We start from the raw sequence: 21,776 nt of genomic DNA on the forward strand, positions 1-21,776 counted from the left end.
ACCGCCCAGCCCAGGCCGCCACAGCCGGTTACTTTAGGGATGAAAGATACTTGCCCCTGTCCACTCATCCCTTCTTCTCACACCCACTTGGACAGTTCTTGTTGCCAAGTCCTGTCCTCAAATCTTTGGGTTTCTCTTAACTTGGAACATGTATTGCATTCGTATTTATCCGGCTAATCCACCAACCCTATCACTCCCATGCCCACTGGCATTTTAGGAAGGTTTGCCAGCACAGCACTTTCCACTCTTTGCTGGCTGCCTTGTGACATGGTCACCTTTGTACTCATGTTAGCCTGTCCCAGATGGTGACCTTACTTGGGTGGAGGGTCGCATCTTATTCATTTTCTGCCCACTGAAGATCCTAGCACAGGGCCGATCACGTGGCAGGAGCTCAGCACACACTGGTTGGAAGTGATGAAGAAGGGACAGGGGCAGGGAGGGGCAAACACTGTGGGTGGGCCACCCAAAAGCCTCTCACCACCTTCTCCCCTAGTCTCCTTCTACTGTAGTTTTGGAAGCACAAACCTCGGATTTTCCAGCTGCTCTTGCAGCTAGTGAAACAGTACTGGCCAAAATATCTAAGTGCACCAAGTATGCGTCTTCAAGGAAAGCCTTCTTTTCAGACTAAGAGGCAAATTCTCCTCTTTGATTCTTGGTCCTTCTCCTTTCTTTTTACCTGAAACATAGACACAATGTTTGAAGGTACAATTGCTATCAAGCAACAGTCAGAATGGCCAAGTGAAAAAGAAGATAGTACCTTTGTTCTTGATGGTGACATTGATGACCACTATTGCTAGGCTGAAAAATTTATGGGAAGACTTCCCAAGATGCAGGGCTTTTAATGCTAAATGGTGTTGGGCAAACCTGGATGTTGGTCACCCTACCGGATCCCTGAACCTATTATCTCCAGAAACATATTACACAGTAAACAAAACCAAGCCTCTGTTGATCTTAGCCATTTAGTCAGATTTTCACATGATTTATAGGCAAAAGCATTCCTGCCAGTGGAAACTTTGTATTTCTAAAATTTAGCAAACAGACATGTACAGAGTTGCAGGTCATTGGTACAGAGATAACTCAGAGTTATCTCAGCTGAGTCTGACAAGGATTCTTTCCGGTAGGTTTTGTTATACCCCAAGGCATAGGAAGTTTAGCCCCTTACTTTTCTTCCCAAAGCCATCTGACTCATCTTCTTTTAATTCATTATGTGGTCATATAATGTTATTCTAGGATCAGACGTCATACTTTTCCATTTGAGAGAGGTTACCTGGTGAGGGTGAGGAGAACAGACTTCTTGAGAAGTCAAGGCGACCCCAAGGATACACCTGCAGGGTCCTCTCCATGGTGACTCTGCTCTTAGGCATTTGTAGACTTAATTTCCTGGGACCTAGAAATTTCCACTTCTGTGAAATCCTGTAGTTCTATGGGGGCTGGAACAGCTTCTCCTGCTTGATTCAGACTGACCAATGAGAAAGGTACCCCTGGGTACTTTGACTGGAGATAAAAAGGGAAAGACCAAGCCAGTCAGGAAGTGCAGCCATTTTGAATTCCTCTATGCTGTTTGCTCCACCGGCTAAAATAAAGCCGTTCTTCTTATAAACATATGTTTGGGTGCTCTTTCTCTCCATTGGGCCTCGTCTTCCTGCAACACATCGAATAAGGTTAGTGTGAGACACAATCACTGCATTCCTTTTTATGGTTTCTTTCTGGACAGCCAAAAAAGTCCTGGGTATCTGACTTGCTAATATTCTAATATTGCTATTAATGAGTAAATGCATGAGAGAATTGTTTTACATAGATTTAAAGAATCTTTTAAAAATTTACTGTTGAATGGTTCAAAAGGTACAAAGAAAAATATAGTAAAAAGCTTCCTTTCCAGGGCGATGCCTATGGCTCAAAGGAGTGGGGCGCTGGCCCCATATGCCAGAGGTGGCGGGTTCAAAGCCAGCCCCGGCCAAAAACTGCAAAAAAAAAAGTTTCCTTTCCACTCATTTTATAGATGAATATCAGGAACATCTCCATCAGTTTTAAATTGATGGGTGTTTTTTGTTTGTTTGTTTGTTTTTATTGTTGGGGATTCATTGAGGGTACAAGAAACCAGGTTACATTGATTGCATTTTTTTTTTTTGCAGTTATTTTTGCACATTTTGAATGTGGATAATAGCGATAGTTTCTTAAATTCGTATTCAGTTTTTAAGATTACAAAATACTTCTGTCAGACAACAAAAGTGGGCCCTGAGAAGGGACACTAAAAAAGAGACTTCAAGGGGGTGGGAGGAAAACCTGGCCTCCTGAACCAGGAAGTCTGGAGGGCCCATAACAATATGGATATGAAGTAATTTGGGTAATCAATGACCAGTAGAAGAAGGTAGTATTGCCTGGAGGCGCAGAGAGGCCCAGGAAAGACTTGAGCTGATTTCAAAGGGAAAGAGTATTTAATACTTAATTTAAGAGTAATTAAATACTCTTAATTAAAGAGTATTTAATTTAGAAGTGCTCTTTAATTAAAAGTATTTAATTTAGAAGTGCTCTAAATGTTCTTTTTGTTCTTCCTAAATAAAATCTCTCTTTGTTACCCTGAAATCTGTGTAAGTTACTTTTACTTCCCATCCACACTGCCTGAGCTGCTCCAGTTTGATTCTCAGTTTCCACTTGCTTTTGCTGTCGGTTCCCACTGTGCCTCTCTTGAACTTTCTAGCTCAGCCTCATAATCAAACCAGTTCAACTGGGTTCAGGAAATCAGGACCCCTAAGCCCCCAGTAGACTCCAAACAAAAGACCCTCTGGACTATGAGAGAAAGAACAGTCTTGTCTACACAGCAAGAATCAGTCTAAACCGCCGTCAGAGGCTTGGACTCAAAGCCTGCCTCTGCTACAAACTGGCTGTGTGGCTTTGGGCAACTACTTTGAGCCTCTGTAAAATTCTGCTGTGTAAAATGAGCTAGCTTTTGGTGTTATTTAAATATCACATCTGTAGGAAAGAGTTTTACAAACTGAAAAATGTTGTGTGACTGTGAGCCAACTATAAATTTATCTGCCTAAAGTGATCATTCAGACCTGTCATATGACCTGGTGTCTCTCGGGCAGTGTTTTTCAACCTTTTTTATCTCATGACACACTTGAACCTATAGTTAAACTTCCACGACACACATAAATTATTTTGATCAAAAAAAAGTAAAAGAAAGAATATGCTTACTATGCTTTAAACTTCTCTCTTTTTTTTTTTTTTAAGACAGAGCCTCACTTTGTCACCTTCGGTAGAGTGCCAGGGCGTCACAGCTCACAGCAACCTCCAGCTCTTGGGCTTAGGTGATTCTTCTGCTTTAGCCTCCTGAGTAGCTGGGACTACAGGCACCCACTACAACACCCAACTATTTTTTGTTGCTGTGTGGCCGGGCCAGGTTCGAACCTGTTCCCCTTGGTTATATGGGGCCAGCACCCTACTCACTGAGCTACAGGTGCCGCCCTGTGCTTTGAACTTCTTTCAAAAATGATTTAATTAATGATCTTTTAAAATTTTGGTGGGCACCTAAGATCTTCCCATAGTACACTGGTCGAAAAATCACTGCTCTAGGGCATCCACAGAATTGTTCAGGAAGAAGCCTTAAACAGATTCCTGGAACCACCCAAGGATCTGAAAAGGCATCTCTAGCAGGTGAAGGGGGTGCCATGAAAGTCAATTGGTTTCCATGGTAACTCAAAGGCCACCCCAAGCCCTTTGTCATTGTTCAGATGGGGGACAGCTGTGCCCTCTCATGCCTACCCACCCTCCACACTGCAGTTCTCAACACCCTTCCACTTAGCTTGACTTTTTGATCTTTTCAATAAAGGAGGATGGCGGAGCAGATAACAATGCCTGCTTTTACTCACACACACTCCTTACGGATGCTTTCCTGAGACCCCAAACTTAAAGGAACAACTTGAGTCTTTAGCCTCTGCAGCCTGGAACTCCTCAGTGGCTAGGGTCATCTGAGATTTGAAGGTATCTAACAACCTTGCTCTGCTCATGGTCCAAGCTTAACAAAAGCCCCATGGGCTGCTGCCGTGGGGGTGAACCGAGTGCCCATGAGCACAGAATTCCCTGACAATCCCGATGATGATTCAACTCACAAGTGTGTGTTTTCTTGCATTTATTCCCAAGGGGACTTGTTTGGTCTAGGCACTTGTTTTCCCTGCTTTGTTCCTCACTCCCTGTGTGTCACTAGGGAGAGCCCCTCTGGCCCCAAACGGCAATGCATGAGCGAGTGGGCAGTGACTCTGAAACCCTGCCAGCTGTGTGGGCCCCTCCTCTGCAGCTCCCACTCAAATGAGGTTAGACCCGTGTGTCACAATGCTTGGCAATGGTTCTGGGAGGCAACGAGGCCTTTGATCATGTTGAGTGACTACAGTTTCATTTGGCTGTTAGCTTGCTTGGCCTTTTGCAGCCTCCTTTCCTGCGTCCTCCCTCAGCTAATGGTTAGTCCATCATGCCAGACTTTTCAGGGAGGAGTTGGGGTATAAGCATAAAGTTCCTATGTGTTTCCCCTAAAGCAATTTCAGAATGAGCATGTTGCATAATGAAAAAGTGCTACACATTTTAGGAGGGAGACTTCCTGGGACTTGCACATTCCTGCTGGAGTAGACACTGACCCCAGCACCCAGGCACTCTGAGCTAGCTGTATGGCAAGGCTAGGGATGATGCAGACTTTTGTTCATTCAACAGATTTTAATTGAGCACATACTATGTGCCAGGCAGTCTTCTAGACAATGGGAATATGGCAGTGAAACATGAAGATAAAAAGGCCTGTATTCATGAGGCTGACATCCTGGGGCGAGGAGAGTAAAGAGAAGAGACAGGAAAATAAATGAAAAAGTACATGTGTTATGAAGGCCAGGCATGTGGCTAACACCTGTAATCCTAGCACTTTGGGAGGCTGAGGAGGGAGAGTTGCTTAAAGTTAGGAGTTTGAGACCAGCCTGAACAGTAAAGCAAGACCCCACTGCTACAAAAATAGAAAAATTAGCTGGGCGTGCTAACACACACCTGTAGTACCCGCTGCTCTGGAGGCTGAGGCAGGAGAATCACTTGAGCCTAGGAGTGTGAGGTGGAAGTGACCTATGATAATGCCACTGCACTCTAGCCTGGGTGACAGAGTGAGAATTTGTCTCAAAAAAAAAGTAAGATGCTGTGAATAAAAACAACATAAGAGAGAAGAAACTGGCCATGGGGAACACTCTTCCCAGGACCAAGTGGGTCTCTGATTCCTCTGGCCAGTTCCTCAGAGCTGAGTCTACTTCTTGCACCCCTAAGCATAGCTGACGGGAGCTGCCAGGATGCAAAGATTCCCTGGAATCCCCTAAGGCTAATGGCAAGTGTGTCCCCAGTGAGCCAGACTCCACACAACACCACCCGCTCCATCCAACTCTGCCAGAATGTCCTCTCCCATAGTTTTTCCTCCTTCCCCGTAATACTGGCTACTGAACCCAGCCATTCAGACTTGCACAGTCCAGTGGGGAGACCAACTAGTAAGTGGACTGTGACAGTACAGGGACAAACATCTGGCAGGGCCAGTGCAGAGGCTGCAGGAACCCTGAGGAGGGGGAAGAGGTTTTTGTGGATTTCTGTCCTGTGCGTTGCTGGATAAAGAGCAGAATCCCGGGTCTCTTTCCACTAGATTCCAATAATGCTCTATCCCCAAATTAGGACAATCAGAATATTGCCAGAGTTTGCCAAGTACCCCCTATCAGGCCAAATGGCCCTCTGTTAGGAGTCACTGGTTTAACTCAATGTCATTTAATTTATTTAACCAAGTAGCACCTCTTATATCTGGAGAAACTTCTGGGGGTTTTTTGTTTGTTTGTTTTTTGTTTTTTTTAGAGACAGAGTCTCACTTTGTTGCCCATGGTAGAGTGCCAGGGCATCACAGCTCATAGCAACCTCCAGCTCTTGGGCTTAGGCCATTCTCTTGCCTTAGCTTCCCAAGTAGCTGGGACTACAGGCACCCACCACAATGCCTGGCTATTTTTTTGTTGCAGTTTGGCAGGGGCTGGGTTCAAATCCGCCAACCTCAGTATATGGGGCTGGGGCCCTACTCATTGAGCCGCAGGCGCTGCCCTGGAGAAACCTCTGTTAACACTGCTTGTAACCTGTGGGAGCACTCTGAGAAGTGCTGACTTACAGAACAAGGCCACGGGGTACAGGGTCTTGGGATCTGGGCTCTGCCTGGAGCCCCGGCACACTCTTTAATACACAGGTCTCTACTCTTGCTCCAGTAAAGCCCACGGTTTGAGGTTGCTATGGACACTATTTTATGTCCCTGGCCTTTGCATAGGCTGCTTCTGCTGTCCGGAATGTGCTTCCTACCTGTACCCACCCAGCTCCTTAATTCATTCTTCGACACTCCACTTGGACACCATCTCATGGGGGGAAACTTCCCTGAAGCCCAGGCAGGCCTGAGCAGCCCGCTCTGCTCCTGAGTCTCCACGGCACCTGCCGCCTCAGCCCTTCCTGCCTCTGGTGTGTTACAGAGGACCTATGGCCCTAGAGACCTACAGTGTAAGTAGTTTGGGGTTTTGAACCCATTTCTCCCACTTGACCTGCAAGGCAGAGATCCTATCTTTTCACCATTGTTATCTCCAGAATCTGGCAAGTGTCTGGCATAGAGTAGGTGCTCCATAAAGATCAAAATGAACTGAAAAGCAAACAGAACATGAAGATGAGTGAAATAAAGATAAAGGGAGTGAGGAGAGGAGAGTGCAGGCTTCCTGGAGGGAAAGAGCCCCAGACGATCTTCCTTCAGAACACAGGGAGAGATGGTTAATGCTGCCCCTTAAAACTGTCTCCTTCAAGGCAAATACTTCAGCTGCTTTAACCTTTAATCTCACATCCATCCCATTTTCTAACTCTTTAATTATCTTTGTCATTCACACCCCTTCCCCAGCCTTCTCCACATTTTCTAGAGCTGCTTTTGTGTGTAGTGCAACTGTGTTGGAGCAACAGGAACCCAGAGCCTGTCCCCCCCACCCCCCACCCCGAGCGCTGCTTCCACTTCATTAGCTTGACAAGTCCACTCCCCAGGTCTTGCAGCCTGACCTGGTGGCAGTTTAGAGGCACCCAGGCTGTCTCTGGGCACAGGCTAATTGTTCGCACAGAGAAGTGAATGGAGAGAATGTACGTGGTGATTATGCTAATTCTTTCCTTTTGTGTCAGGGACTTCTCCACGGGGGCAGCCAAGCTCCTCAGGCGGGAGGGTGGGCTGGGAGGAGGTGCTGAATTTGCAGGGAGAAGCCCAGGGGAGGTGCCTGGAGAGGCTCAGTGCTGAGCTGGAGCGTGAAGGTCCACACTCCCAAGACGTCTGAGGCAAACAGCTGCTTGGCAGAAGTGGAGCCTTCCCATGAGATGGGGGCAGGTGCACGTGACTGCAGGGCCCATGCAAGTTCTAGTCTGTTGCCCACAACAGTCCCTGAGGGAGACATCATGTCCATTTTATGGGTGGTGAAGCCCTGAGGAGAGAACCCACAGATGGAGGGACATTTCTCGCTGACACCCCTTGGAGGGAAGATGTGTGTATATGGAGCTGGGGATCATCCCAACCTAGATTCTGTAACTCCAAATCCAGGTCCTTCTCATGGTGCATTTTCAGGACTGTTACAGCACAGAAGGCAATACTGGGGCACAGCCTTTTAGCAGCCCTGAAATCCTATGACACAAGCCAGGACGCCACAGGGCAACCTCCTACTGCCTGACTATGGCACCCCTGGCAAGCATGTTGGCCTCTCTGGTTGGCAGCAGCCCTTATCCAGTCTGAACCTGTGCCTTCTGGAACCTGCATGTCCCTGCCCTCCAGTCTCGCTCACTGGGAGACTGGGTGTGGAGCTCCACTGCCAGGGAGCCAAGCACACTCCTGCCATCTTAGCTCACTGGACTGTTAACCTCAGTCGGTCAGTCTGCCAGCCCGCCGGTCATCAGTCAGCCCACAGGTATCTCTGCAGGGCCTGGCACTGTTCTGGGTGGTGGGGACCCAAAGGAAAATGAGGTAGATCTCATGGGTGGAGTGGGGGAAAGGTTAGCGAGGGGAAAGGCTGGCTCCAGGACCCACCTTGTTTTTCAACGAGGTCCCAGCTCTGTGGCGGACACTCAGCTAGCTCTGGGGTGGGGAATCTTGAGGAAGACCCTGCCTAAGCTGATGCCACCTCTGTGTCCCCAGGACACATGGAAGAAGCATGAACTGCTCCTTGCTGACACCCTCCACCAAAATTCAAGGATGTTCGAGGATGCTTAGTGGGAGGCCTGGGGGACTCCTGAAGTGGACAGGGTCTGCCAATTCACCCAAGGTGGTGGGTTGAGGTCAGTTAGCCTCACTGTGGTTTCCAAACCACCTACTCCAGTTGTGTCCCACAGTGATGGGTGAGTGGGTGGAGGGAGTAACAGCTCATTTATACATGCAGGTGCAGGAAGGGCAAGTGACCCAAGCTCTCTGGGTTTCATCCTCCTTTGTGAAATAGGCAATGCATGAGGCCACATTCCCAACAGTGTCATGTGGAGTAACTGAGGTGCACGATGTTAGCAAGTGCCCGGCCCAGAGCAAGGGCATAGCAGACAACAGCTCTGCCTACCGTGCCTGTGTCCTCCATAGGAAGTCCTCTTTCTGCCTTCACACCTCCTTGGCAACTGTCCAGAGTCCAGGGAGTGAACTGCTTAGGAAGAATGCAGTGACCAAAATACTTGGCCACATCTGGGACTTCCCTTGTGGCAGCTGGTCCATGAACGTGGGCTTCCCCTGGGAGCTGCTATGTTGGCAAATGAATCTGGAGTCTAGCCTGGTTCATCATGCCCCCAGTGGTGGCACTGGCCAAGACACTCAGACTCACTCAGCCTCAGTTTCCACCCCTCTCAACTAGGGATAATAATACCTCCCACAAATGACGATGAGAGTATTAAATGATATACTGTGGATGGAAAGCCACGGGAGAAGGGGTTGGAAGGGAGGAAAAGGCATTGGACTGGAGTGGGTATGCTAATAGCCGCACTTGGGAGCACTCACTGGCTGCTAACACTGTGCTGAAACTTGTCACCTATTGTGGCTCACTGAAATGTTATAGAAACCGCATGAGTTAAATATTATCCCCACTTCCCAGATGAGGAAAGGAGACCCTAGAGAGATAAAGGAACGTGACCAGGCACCCTGGGAGGCTAAGGCAGGATTGTTTGAGCCCAGGAATTTAAGACCAGCCTGAGCAAAAGCAAGAAAGACCCCATCTCTACTAAAAATGAAAAAATTATCCAGGCATTGTGGCAGGTGCCTGTAGTTCCGGTTGCTTGGGAGGCTGAGACAGGATGATTGCTGAAGCCCAGGCAGGAGTTTAAGGTTGCTGTGAGCTATAACACCACTGCATTCTACCTGGGACAACAGAGTGGAACTCTGTGAAAGAAAAAGGACAGAAGGAAGGAAAGAGAAGAGAAGAGAAAAAAGGAAAGAAAAGGAAAGGAAAGAGAAGGGAAGGGAAGGGAAGCGAAGGGAAGGGAAAGGGAAAGGGAAGGGAAGGGAAGGAGGGGTCACCCAGGTTGGAAGTGGCAGAACCAGGTTTGAACCCTAGCTGTCTACCGCCAAGGCCCCTACTTCCAGCACTCAGCAGGCTACCCACTAGGAGTGAGGTGTCAGGGTCTATTCCAGCAGGGCCTGAGGGACTGAGCCACTAATCCTTTTCATATGACCCCCCTGTATCTCCAGCCCCCATCTGTGAAGTGTGTATGATTATGCCAGTTCCAAATGGATGTTGTGACACTGACTTGATGGTCCTCACCCCCCCTCCAGCATTCTGCAAGAGACATTTTATAAGCAGAGAGTTACCTCTGCTGCCTTGAGCCAAATCGCTTGCTGTGCCAAATAGTTGGAATGGTTCAATGACAAGTGTACTATTAGGAAGAAATTTATGATGCCACGTTCAGTGAGTCACCAAATCCCTGTGGTGAGGGGCACAGGCTAACGAGAGAACCCTGGCCCCAGCTGCCTTCCCTGGCCCCAGCTGCCTTGAGTCTGGCTACCTCCCAATGAGAGGGTCAGTTCTGACCAGTAAGTAGGGTAGGTGAGGACAGCTGGGGAGGACAGGCAGCCTCCAATAGGGGAGGAGGTGATGTCCCATGGTGGACTTGCTTAGACCTCACCCTGGCGTCATGGTTTCCAGAATTCCCTTTCCACTTGCCACCCTGTCACCAGATTTTCACAACTCTCCTCAGGACTGGATCAGCCCATAATCATTTCAAAGAGTTTGAGTGAATCCTCTTCTCTCTGTCTTTAAGTCACAAAAGAGGAAGATGATAAAGGATCATCTTCCTTCAAAAGGAGGAAGATTTAGGGGTTGACCTCTCCTGCCATTCTGCTGGGATAGGGATATTTTTTCCCCCTTAAAAATGATATGACATGGCTGGGTGTGGTGGCACACCTGTAATCCTAGTAGTCTGGGAGGTGGAGGATCGCTTGAGCTCAAGAGTTTGAGACCAGCCTGAGTAAGAGTGGGACCCCATCTCTACTCAAAATAGAAAATTAGCCAGGCGTGGCAGGTGCCTGTAGTCCCAGCTACTCTAGAGGTTGAGGCAGGAGATCACTTGAACCCAAGAACTTGGGGTTGCTTTGAGGTAGGCTGATGCCATGGCACTCTAGGCTGGGTGACAGAGTGAGACTCTGTCTTCAAAAAAAAAAAGATACAACATATGTTCATGAGATAGTTTCAGCCTTAAAAGGTGGCTCAAAAGAGTAGGGTGCTGGCCCCATATGCAGGAGGTGGTGGGTTCAAGCCCAGCCCCGGCCAAACACTGCAAAAAATAAAATAAAATAAAATAATAAAAAAGTAAAAACTAACTCATTTGGTCATAAATGTGACTGTATTAGAAAAACCAGTAGAGGAAAATACCTTCAAAGAGTAACAGGTGATCTGCTTAGACAGATGTCCCTGCAACTTGCCTAATAAGTCCGACCCTTCCCCATCTGCTCCTGGGGGCAGCATCAGGGTTTCCCTTACCCAAACTCAGACAGTAGGATGGAGCATACACACAGGGCTCAGGACACACGCATTGCCTGACAGGCATTTAAATGTCTGTAGCACAAAGCAAAAGCTAGCTCCCTTCACTGGTGGTGGTCACTTACCTAGTATCCACATTTTGCGAATAGCTAGTGGCAACCCATGTTTTGAAAGCTTGCCACTGGACAGCAAATTGGAGTCCATGATGTCATTCCCTGTGAAGCTCATCTCCTTCCCTGACAGGAGAACTTCTCTGGCTCTTTCCCAGATCCTACTTTAATCACACTTCTAATATAACTTCTCAACCCCAACCACATGAGCAGTACACACATTGGAAGGATGGGGGAGCCTCTACAGTAGTGATATTCAACCAGAAGTTTGGGGGGCAGTGACCTCTCCTAATCTAATGGAAGCTGGGAACTCCAGACCCAGAAAAATGCACAGTCCCCTGGCGTGTTCTGTGTAACAGCAGGTGGTTCTTAGCCCCCTGAAGCTCTCCCCTGGGACACAGGTTAAGAACCAGAGCTGTAGGCTCGGCGTTTGTAGCTCAGTGGCTAGCGTGCCAGCCACATACACCAGAGCTGGAGGGTTCAAGCTTGGCCCAGGCCTGCCAAACAACGATGACAACTACAACCAAAAACTAGCCGGGAGTCATGGTGGGCGCCTATAGTCCCAGCTACGGGAGGCTGAGGCAAGAGAATCTCTTAAGTCCAAAAGTTTGAGGTTGCTGTGAGCTGTGATGCCATAGCACTCTACCGAGGGTGACATAGTGAGACTCTGTCTCAAAAAAAAAAAGAAAAAAAGAACCAGAACTGTCACTTGACACTGGAGAGTGACAGAAAGGTTAGAAGAGGCCTAGAGAGCAAACACAATGGCTTTTCACACTATGGCCTGGTCTCCACTGAGAGGGGCAAACTCCCCCCCTGGTTGCTGTGCTCATCACAGTGGTCCTTTCAGAGCCTCACCTGTGCTTGGTCCCTCAGCCTAGGGAAGCAGGGGGCACAGAAAACACCTGAGCATCTGTCATGTGCCTGGCATTCTGCTCTAGATGCTTTATTTGCTTGGATTCATTTGCCCCTCCCAGCAGTCCTATAAGGTGTTATGTGAAGGAACCTAGACTTAAACTCTATTTCTCAAACTCCATCTCCAAGGGTGAAATTGTTAGAGATGTGATATTTGCCCAGAAAAATCACCTAATGGTACTACTATTTATTTATCCCTGTTCTGTGGCAGACATTGTGCTGAGTATGGGTTTCACATATGTTAATTCACTTATTATGCATAAAGCCACATTTTAGAGACCAGGAAATTGAGGCTCCGAGAAACTATTTGTCCAAGGTAATGGGCTAATAAGTAGCTGATCTGGAATTTGAACCAAAGTTTCTCCAATTTTAAATCCTTTAAAGAGAATTGGTATGTTCTGCTCCTCTCTCCAATAGGGAGTTTTGGTATATGTACTAATAACTACCCCAAACCATGATGGTTTCATTAGCAAAATTCTAGAAAAGATGTTACGTTAATGTCCAGGGCATAGACCCTTGCGATGTGGGGTAACACAATAAGCATGGGAAAACGTCTAGCTAACCATGGTAGACTGATCTTCTTTATTTATTTCTTCTCCTTTATGAAAATGTCTGCAACAGTTTCTCCTACCTCTGTACCCAGGCCCCATTACAATATGAATTTGCGCTCCTCCCATCAAGAGAACAATTATTATTTTTTTTAATTTAAAAAAATTTAAAAAAAATTTTTTAAATCCTTTTTTCAGAGAAAAATTCTTGAATCAGAGCTGACTACTAATAGAATTCAGTGGTAATGATGGGTGTTTAGCCTTTTGTAACATTGTTCTGAGACCACCCTTTATTTTATTTTATTTTATTTTTTGAGACAGAGCCTCAAGCTGTCACCCTGGATACAGTGCATGCATCACAGCTCACAGCAACCTTCAACTCCTGGGCTCAAGCAATTCTCCTGCCTCTGCCTCCCAAGTAGCTGGGATTATAGGTGCCTGCCACAACGCCCAGCTATTTTTTGGTTGCAGCTGTCATTGTTGTTTGGCGGGCCCGGGCTGGATTTAAACCCTCCAACTCAGGTGTATGTGGCTGGCGCCTTAGCTGCTTGAGCCACAGGCGCTGAGCCTGAGACCACCCTTTAAATAAACTAGTTTAGCTTATCAGAAACGAAGAAGGGCCACTGGAGGAAAACTGTGCCACCCCAGACAACAGCCAGCACCACCTACCACACGTGGGAGTAAGGCCAACTTGTATTTTCAAGCCAGCCAATGGGTAACTAAATGTAGCTGTGTGAATGAGTCCAGGAGAACCCAGCAAAGGAACCACCCAATCAATCCACAGAATCATGAAGAATAATAAATCATTGCTTTTTTAAGCCACTATGTTTGGGATGATTTATTATGCAATAATGGATAACTGATACATCCTTCTAAATTCTACCTTGCTCATCCCCCTGCCAAGAAAAAATGGAAAACACTAATACTGGAAGTACAAAGCCATTAAGCCAAAAGGATGAAGATAATAAGAAAGGTTACCACCAGAAAGACTTCCAAACATTTTTGTAGAGAGGCAGGTGGGTAAAGGAGCAATCTTTGCATAGAGTCGAGGAAGTCACAATCCACACACATCCATGACAGTGGAATTAGGACAGGTAAACCAAGGAGCATCACAGAATCTCTGAGGATTTGGTACTTAAAGGCATTAAGTACCAGAGAGGGCTGGGGTGAGGCCCAGGGTTAAGCAACAGGATGCAGTCCTCTCCTGCCTCTTTGCATGGGAGAGGCTAAAAGTTTTTTTGGGGACGTTGACCAGGAGATGCTTCGAACTTCAGGACACTAGTGACAGCAGAGGATGACAGTGAGGCAGGAGTTTGGGAACTGGAAGATTAATTAAAAACTATAGTTTCAAATATTAAATAACTATAAATGGACTTTCAGATTCCCAGGCTGATTCCAGAACACCAGCAGCTAGATGTCGCTGCCCTTCCAGGCAGTTTATTGGAAGATCCAATTGAGCTGCTTCCTCATCTGCATCCTCCACTTCTATGAAAAGACCTCCACAAAATATTATTTGATAATTCTCAATAAAACAACATTCTAGCCATCTGGTCACCCTACAATGATGCCTTCTAGACTATAGGCCCATTTTGCTTTAAATAGGAAGGATCACCAGACATTTGAAATGAGAGGAGTAAAATAAACAGAAAAATGAAAAGGACTCAGAGGAAGCAGAACCTATAAAGCGAATAGAAAAACCCTAAAAAAAAAAAGAACTTGTACATTAGTAATCTTGGGAAAACATGACATTAAAATAGAAATCCATAAAAAGGAATAATCATAGAAGAAAGCTCTTCAAAACAAAATATAACATTGTAAAAAAATTTAATAGAAGCTACTCAGCATAATGAGTTTAAAAAGTTCCTCACCAGAGTATATCAGTATCACATTTTAGAACCAAATGATAAAGAGAACATCAGGAAAGCCCTAGAGAAAGAATAACACCCTATAGACATGGGAATGGAATTTGGAAGGGCATCAAACTTCTCACCAGAAACACTGAATGGAACACAATGGAGAAATGTCTTCAAAATTTTGAAGGAAAACAATTATCAACCCAGAATTTTATACCTAGCCAAATAGTCAATTAAATGTGAAAGGAAAATAAAACCATTTTCAGACCTGAGGGACTCAAAAACTCAAAACTACAAAAGAGGAAGCCATGGCATCCAGGAACAGGGGCTCTAGCACAGACAAAAGACAAGTGAAGTCTCAGGGACAGCCAGAGAGAAGCCACCCAGCTTGAAGCAGTCGGACAGAGCTCTGGAGAGAGAAGTCTCCTGGGGTGATGGGACTGATAGATTATGTGGCATGTAGACATACTGGAAAATGTATTGGTGTACCTTTGATGGATCCATTAAAGAAATAAGGGAAAATTGCAATTAGAGAAAACTAGAAAATGGGGAAAGGAGTGGTGGTGACTTACTCTAGAAAAATAAATGTCTGAAAATGGCATTTAGGTGAACATCTTAAAACCTAAAGAGCAGAAAAAGGCAGCTGTCAAGTCAACAGTAGCTGCTTCAGAGAAGCAGGATAGAGAAGAGCCAGAGTTGGGGCTGGTGGCTGCTGGGATTTTTTTCTATTCCTTTCGTTTATTTATTTATTTATTTATTTTCCCTGCCTTTTAGACCTATTTGATTTTTAATTATGGTCTTTGGTCATTTAAATAAAACATACAATTTAAAGATACATTTAAATAAAGCATATTTTTCTGCAACAATACAGTGTGTGGGCTCTAGAGTCACTGTCTACACTCGAGTCTCACCCTCCCCCTTCCTGGTGGCAGAGCCTGGGTCAAGCCACTGGTCTTGCTGAGCCTCAGTTTGCCTATCTGCCTTGCAAAATTGAGATAAAGACAGAACCATTTCTGTTAAAGACCTGGCACAGAATGTGTACTTAGTAAATTATAGTCATTATTTTTAAGATTTCTGGGAAAAGGGCGGCACTCGTGGCTCAAAGGAATAGGGTGCCAGCCTCATATACCAGAGGTGGGGGGTTCAAACCCAGCCCCAGCCAAAAACTGCAAAAAAAAAAAGATTTCTGGGAAATTCCAGGGTAGAGAATGAAAGCAAATATCACTGTCCAGGGTTTGGGAGGAGTCGAGACAGCCTGGTTAAATGTCACACTTGCATCTGTTGGGAAGTGCTCCCGCTGTTGTTAAGCTGCCTGTGTTGTGCGGACTCCCACCCATCCCTCCATACCCCAGTTGGTAGTGACATCACAGTTGGCTTTCTGAATGGGTTGTAAGGAGCTGGGTTTGGCAGAATGGCTTTTCACACAGAGGCCCAATTCATTCTCAAGAATATGCTTGCGGGTTTTCCTTCTGACACAATCATCCCACACAACAAGCAGCCTCCTTAGGAGGGACCCCAAGTAGCTCCAAGATGGGGGCATTCTGTGCAGAGCAGCAGGCTCAGCAGGGGGCTGAGAGGTGTGGAATCTGGCAGGATGGTCCTGCCTCTGATCTCCCAGGGTCCTGGGGTCTGAGCAGCCCACAGTGATCTATGCCCTATCCAACTGTGGGGGCCTCTGTAAAGGTCTGAGTCTGGGAATCCTGACCTTCTGGCCTAATATAAGTGCATAGTTATTTAAACAAATATAATGAATGGGGAAAAGTCTGGAGAAAGATATACTCCTAACAGGGGTCCTCAAACTTTTTAAACAGGGGGCCAGTTCACTGTCCCTCAGACTGTTGGAGGGCCAGACTCTAGTTAAATAAAAAAAAAAAACAAAAAACTATGAACAAATTCCTATCCACACTGCACATATCTTATTTTGAAGTAAAAAAACAAAACAGGAACAAATATAATCATATTGCCGCATGTGGCCCGCGGGCCGTAGTTTGAGGACCCCTGCATCTAAAGTGTTAACTGTAGTTCTTTCTGGATGGTGGGATTTGAGCTGATTTAAATTTCTTCTTGCTCTTCTGTATGTTCCAATTTTTACATAATGACTACTGAAGTTTTGATTGATAATTGCAATGATAAAGCACAAGGTGCTGAATCCCCAGCTGGAATGTGAACTCAACAATCCAGCCGGAGGGTCTGGGCTGGTCACTGCTGCACTGTAAGTGCAGGAGCACAACTGTAATCAGAGAGAGTGAGAGAAATGCTCAGATCCCAGGATTATCACTCTTCTTGAAGCAAAGCTAACGTTTTATTTTCTGGAGGTCTTCAAAGTCACTGTTATCTTACTGGCTCTCCTGTTTCATTGCCGAGCCCCCCCCAGAGAGGAGAGCAAGGTCACAGTCTCAGACTTGGAAATTAACCTCCATGTCCTAGAATTACAAATCCACTAGTATCTACTAAGTATACTCTGCCAGATAATTTTCACATGCTTTCACAATCATTATGTGTTTAATCTTTTCAAATACCTTGGCAGGGGCGGCACCTGTGGCTCAGTGGGTAGGGCGCTGGACCATATACCGAGGGTGGTGGGTTCAAACCCGGCCCTGACCAAACTGCAACAAAAAAATGGCTGGGCATTGTGGAAGGTGCCTGTAGTCCCAGCTACTCGGAGGCTGAGGCAGGAGAATCACCTAAGCCCAGGAGTTGGAGGGTGCGGTGAGCTATGTGATTCCATGGCACTCTACTGAGGGCGATCAAGTGACACTGTGGGAAGGGGAGGGGAGGGGAGGGCAAAAGAGGGGAGGGGAGGAGAGCGAAGGGAAGGGAAGGGAAGGCAAGGCCCTGGCAGGTGAACACTGACACTGGGCCCTTTCTTGCCCTTCTTGTGTCTGTCTCATGCTTCTCTTTCTGTCACACTGTAATTTCCATGCAGACAAGGACTTTTGCCTTACTCCATTTGCCTCGTATCAAAGTGTGTAAGACTTTGTCCTGTGCTACACTGATTGTTGAACACTGATGATCTGGCCCCATTTTGCCAGTAAAGAGACTCAGGCTCAGAGAAATTAAGGATCTGAAGATCCTCCAGTGAATGAGCATTGGAGCTGGGCTTTCAAGCTGAATTCTGATGCCATCAACCACAGCTCACACTCACCCTCCTAGAGAGCCCCGTTTCAAGGCACATATGTCACAAGGGAAGCACACCTGCTGCAGGTGGCTGAGCCATCCCGTGGGTACGAGTGGGAGCAGAGAAAGGCAGCTGGGCCATGAAAGGGCTGAGTACATGGTGAAGCCAAGAAGCATCACTGCTGGGAGACAGCACAGCCTCTGGGCCAGATGTCCCAATTTAGGAACTGTGTGACCCCGGGCAAGTTAATCATCCTGAACCTGTTTCTCATTTGTACAATGGGAGCGATACCTCATGGGCTTGTGAGGATTAACTGAATTAACACTTAGAGCATAGTTAGTATCTTGCAAGTACACCCTGTTAGATAACAGGTGTGTGTGTATATATGACAATAAACTCCACCAAAAGGGCAGCTATTCACAGGATGGAGCATCCATGCACAAGAACCAGCCACCTCTACTTTCCTGGTTACACAGAGTGAAAACATGTATGGAAATACCCAGTGATAGACCACCCTTAGCCAGATGTCCTGAATCAGTTAGCCTTCGCTGAGTAAAATCCATCCCAAAACATAAGGGCTTAGAACAATCATGAGTCTATTGATCATAATCCTTAGACTGGCACTGGCTGGGCAGTATTTCTGTTGACCTTCCTGGGTTCACTCATGGGACTGCAATCAGTTGGGATATCAGCTAGGGGCAGGTTGGTCTAGGGCAGGGCTTCCCCACATCAGCACAATTGACATTTGGGGCCAGAAAATTCTTTGGTATGAGGGGACCATACTGTGCACTGTGAGATGTTTAGCAGCATCCCTGTTCTCTGCCCCCTACATGTCAGTAGGACAACCAAAAATATCTCCAGACATTGACAAATGTTCCCCAAGGAACAAGGGGACAAAATGCCGTCTGATTGAGAAAAACTGGACACGAGGGGAACTCAGTGGGACAACTTGTCTTTGGTGCCTGTGGTCTGCTCTGTCAGGAGGCTAGCCCTGACCTCTTCCCACGACAACAGAAGGGGTCCCTGAGGACAAGTCCTAGTACACAAGTGCCTTTCACCACTCCTTGCATCACATGTGCTGATGTCCCATTGGCCAAAACAAGTCACATGGTCAAGCCCAGAGCCAGTGCGGGCAGACACCACACAACACCATGAAAATAGGGAGGTGTGCTGATTGGGAATCATGACTATAATGGTGCAGTGCAGTAATCCATCCACCACAAGGATCAGTACTGCCTGTGAGCACACAGCAACAGGGGGGGGCCTGTGACCCCAGGCTGCTCTCTTTCTGTCTGTGGCCTCCTCTGCACAGTGAAGGAGGGACTTATTCTGCATGGCCCCCGGGCTCTGCAGCCTCTCCATGCTGTGAGCCCCAAACTGTTGACTGATTTTCCACAGCCAGTGGGGTCATGTCAAGGGAGTGCTGGCTCTTGTGTGGGGGGACATTCCTGGGTGCCAGTGCAACCCAGACTGGCATCAGCTGGCTTTGCTGGCCCCTCCCAGTGGCCTTTCCCAGACTGTAAAATCTGAGATTTCAGCATATGAACAGGAAAAAATACCTCACAGTCCTACAGCATCTTACAGTTCTCAAAAAGCTTCTCTAGGTTCTCTGAGGTAAGGTAAGGCTTGAACCCTCAAATTGCAATGGCTTAACAGATGAAATCTTCCAAAGAAATCACAGTGCATCACGCCTGTAATCCCAGCACTGTGGGAGGCTGAGGCGGGAGGATTGCTTGAGCTCAGGAGTTCGAGGCTTGTCTGAGCGAGAGTGAGACCCCAACTCGTGAAAAAAATGGAAAAACCCAGCCGGGCGCAGCGGCGAGCGCCTGTAATCCCAGCGGCCCGGGAGGCTGAGGCAGCAGGGTGCCCACAGCCGGAGTCCGAGGCTGCGGTGAGCTCCGACGCCACTGCCCTCTGCTCAGGGCATAGGGTAGAACTCTGCCTCGACAAAAAAAACAAAAACAAAAAAAAAAGAAATCACAGTGCAGTTCCCTGTGCAGGTACTCCTGATGGGGGAGGAAACCCTGTCACTCAAGTGCCCAGGAGAGGAGACATCCCCTTTGCCTACCCTGGGCAATGACATCCTCCTGGAAGACAAGGGGAAATGGCAAAGAACCACGTGGGAAGGTGTTACCCAGGGGCCGGACTAGAACTCTGTGGACATGGGGCAGGGGACTGGGAAGGAAGGTAACTGTCAGCTCAGGAGGAAAGGGAAATAGATGTAGGGAACTCAGAGAAGTTTCTGCCATGAAAACACATTTTCATCATGTCTCCGCAAGATCCCTAGAAGGAGGGGTGGTCCTATGTGCTCCCACCTGGGGGCCACTGTGTGGAGACAGGAACACAAGCCCACGCTTGACTGAGTCCAAAAGCCACGCCAGAGCTTCTTGATTTGCCATCGCCATTCTACCTGATTTTTAGGAATCGTGTGTGTGTGTATATATATCTTTTATGTCTGTGACTCGGTTCCTGGTATGCTCCCCTTAGTCTTCCCTGCTGTGCACTGAGCCCTGGGTTCACTCCAGGAAGTGTGGGTGGCTGGAAACACAGGCTGGCAGGAGGCATTTCTGATAGCAGCACTCCCTCCTCCCCTGCCGAGGCTCAAGAGGCCAGCACTGTCATCGTCCCTCCTTCTCCTCACCCTGTGAGTGATTTTACCTCCTTGGCTCACCCCAGGCCAGCTATCTCCTCCATTCCCACTGCCACAGTCCCAGGCCATGCCACCAACTCCAGGGCATCTCCCTCCCAGGCCAAGTCCAGCCCTGCTGCTCATTGTCACTGTGAGTTAGAACAAAAAACTTGACATTTCTCCACCCATAAAATGAGGGTGATGATATTAGCCTAAAAATACAGACAAATAGTGAAAATTGTGTGAGCCAAAAATTCAGGTAAAATGCCCTCGGTACACTGTTCCCTGCCCTCCCTGCTTCCGTAGGGTGAGGCCTCCCCCTGCTACAGGACAGACTGAGGTCTTTGCCTTGAAAGAAACGATCTGATTCCAACTGAAGCTTCTACTTTTCCCTTTACGGGCCCAGCTAAAAAGAATGAATTGCTGTCCTCCACTCATGACCCCTCAGTTTCCACTTCCTTGGGATTTTATCTTCATGCTTTTGTTCAAGCTGTTTTCTCTTCCTAAATGCCTTCTCTCTTGTTTTTGTATGTGTAATCTCTCCCTCTGTTTCAGAGCATTGCAGGATACCAAGTCTGTCATGAAGTGACCTTTACCCCTTCTGAATTCTTGTAATTCCCACCTGTTAACACTGTTCTGACTCCTAACTAGTAATGCTGCAGGTGACGTTACAGCACATCCGTGGGTGCTCAGAAGAAGCATATAGAGCAAGGTAAGAGACTGTCCCTGAGGGCCTTTCTGACCGCTTAGGGAGACGGACACAAACACAGCCAAGTACTCAGCATTAGAGAAAGTCCTTCAGAGGTACTAATAAGGAGAGGAAGCAGCTCTGGAGCAACAGGGAGAAAGGGAAAGATTTCCCAGAGGAGGTCAAGGGAGCCAGGCCTCAAAAGGCACCTGGGATTTCAGCAGGTCAGGGACAGGGGCAGCAGAGGAGGCAGGAGGTGTGATCCCACATGTGGTTAGGTGAGCTTTCCTGCCGGCTCATCTTTGCCTTGGCAGACTAGGAGCCTGCCTTAGGATGCTGTCTATCCCAGGCTTTGGTGACATAGGGCTAAGAGCACTGAGGCACTCTGTCAGGACTGTGGCCAGTGGAGGGTCTCCCTACCATCTCCTTGGGTCATGCTATAGTGCATATTTGAAGGTTATCTATTAAATGAATTCTGGGAAGTCCATGAATGGACCCCTGGGCCTGGTCTCAACTCTTTCAGAGCTCTCTACAGAAAAGCACTTCCTCTTAGCCTTGGTTTCCCCAGATGTCAAGCAAGCATGACTTCTATGGTGTGATAAGGGGACTCAGTGTCAGGATGCCGGACTACACATCTCTAGCTTTCTGAATGACTTTGAGTAAGACTAATCTCTCTAAGCCTCAATCTCCTTGTTTGCAAAAGAGAACAATACTGCAATACCCAGTCAGAACACTGTAAGTAGGGGCCAAAGAATTCATCTGCACAAACTTAGATTCTCATTATGGTGAGGATAAAGAAGAGATGGGGAGCTTGGAGCCAATTTTGCTGTATCTGAATTCAATTATTATGAAGTTTGGTAATAGGATTCCTATAGATAAAATGTGTTAGTATATAATGCTTAACACAACAATGTGTTAGTC

The sequence above is a fragment of the Nycticebus coucang genome, chromosome 10 (assembly GCF_027406575.1).
Source record: "Nycticebus coucang isolate mNycCou1 chromosome 10, mNycCou1.pri, whole genome shotgun sequence".
In the NCBI taxonomy this organism is placed as follows: Eukaryota; Metazoa; Chordata; class Mammalia; order Primates; family Lorisidae; genus Nycticebus; species Nycticebus coucang.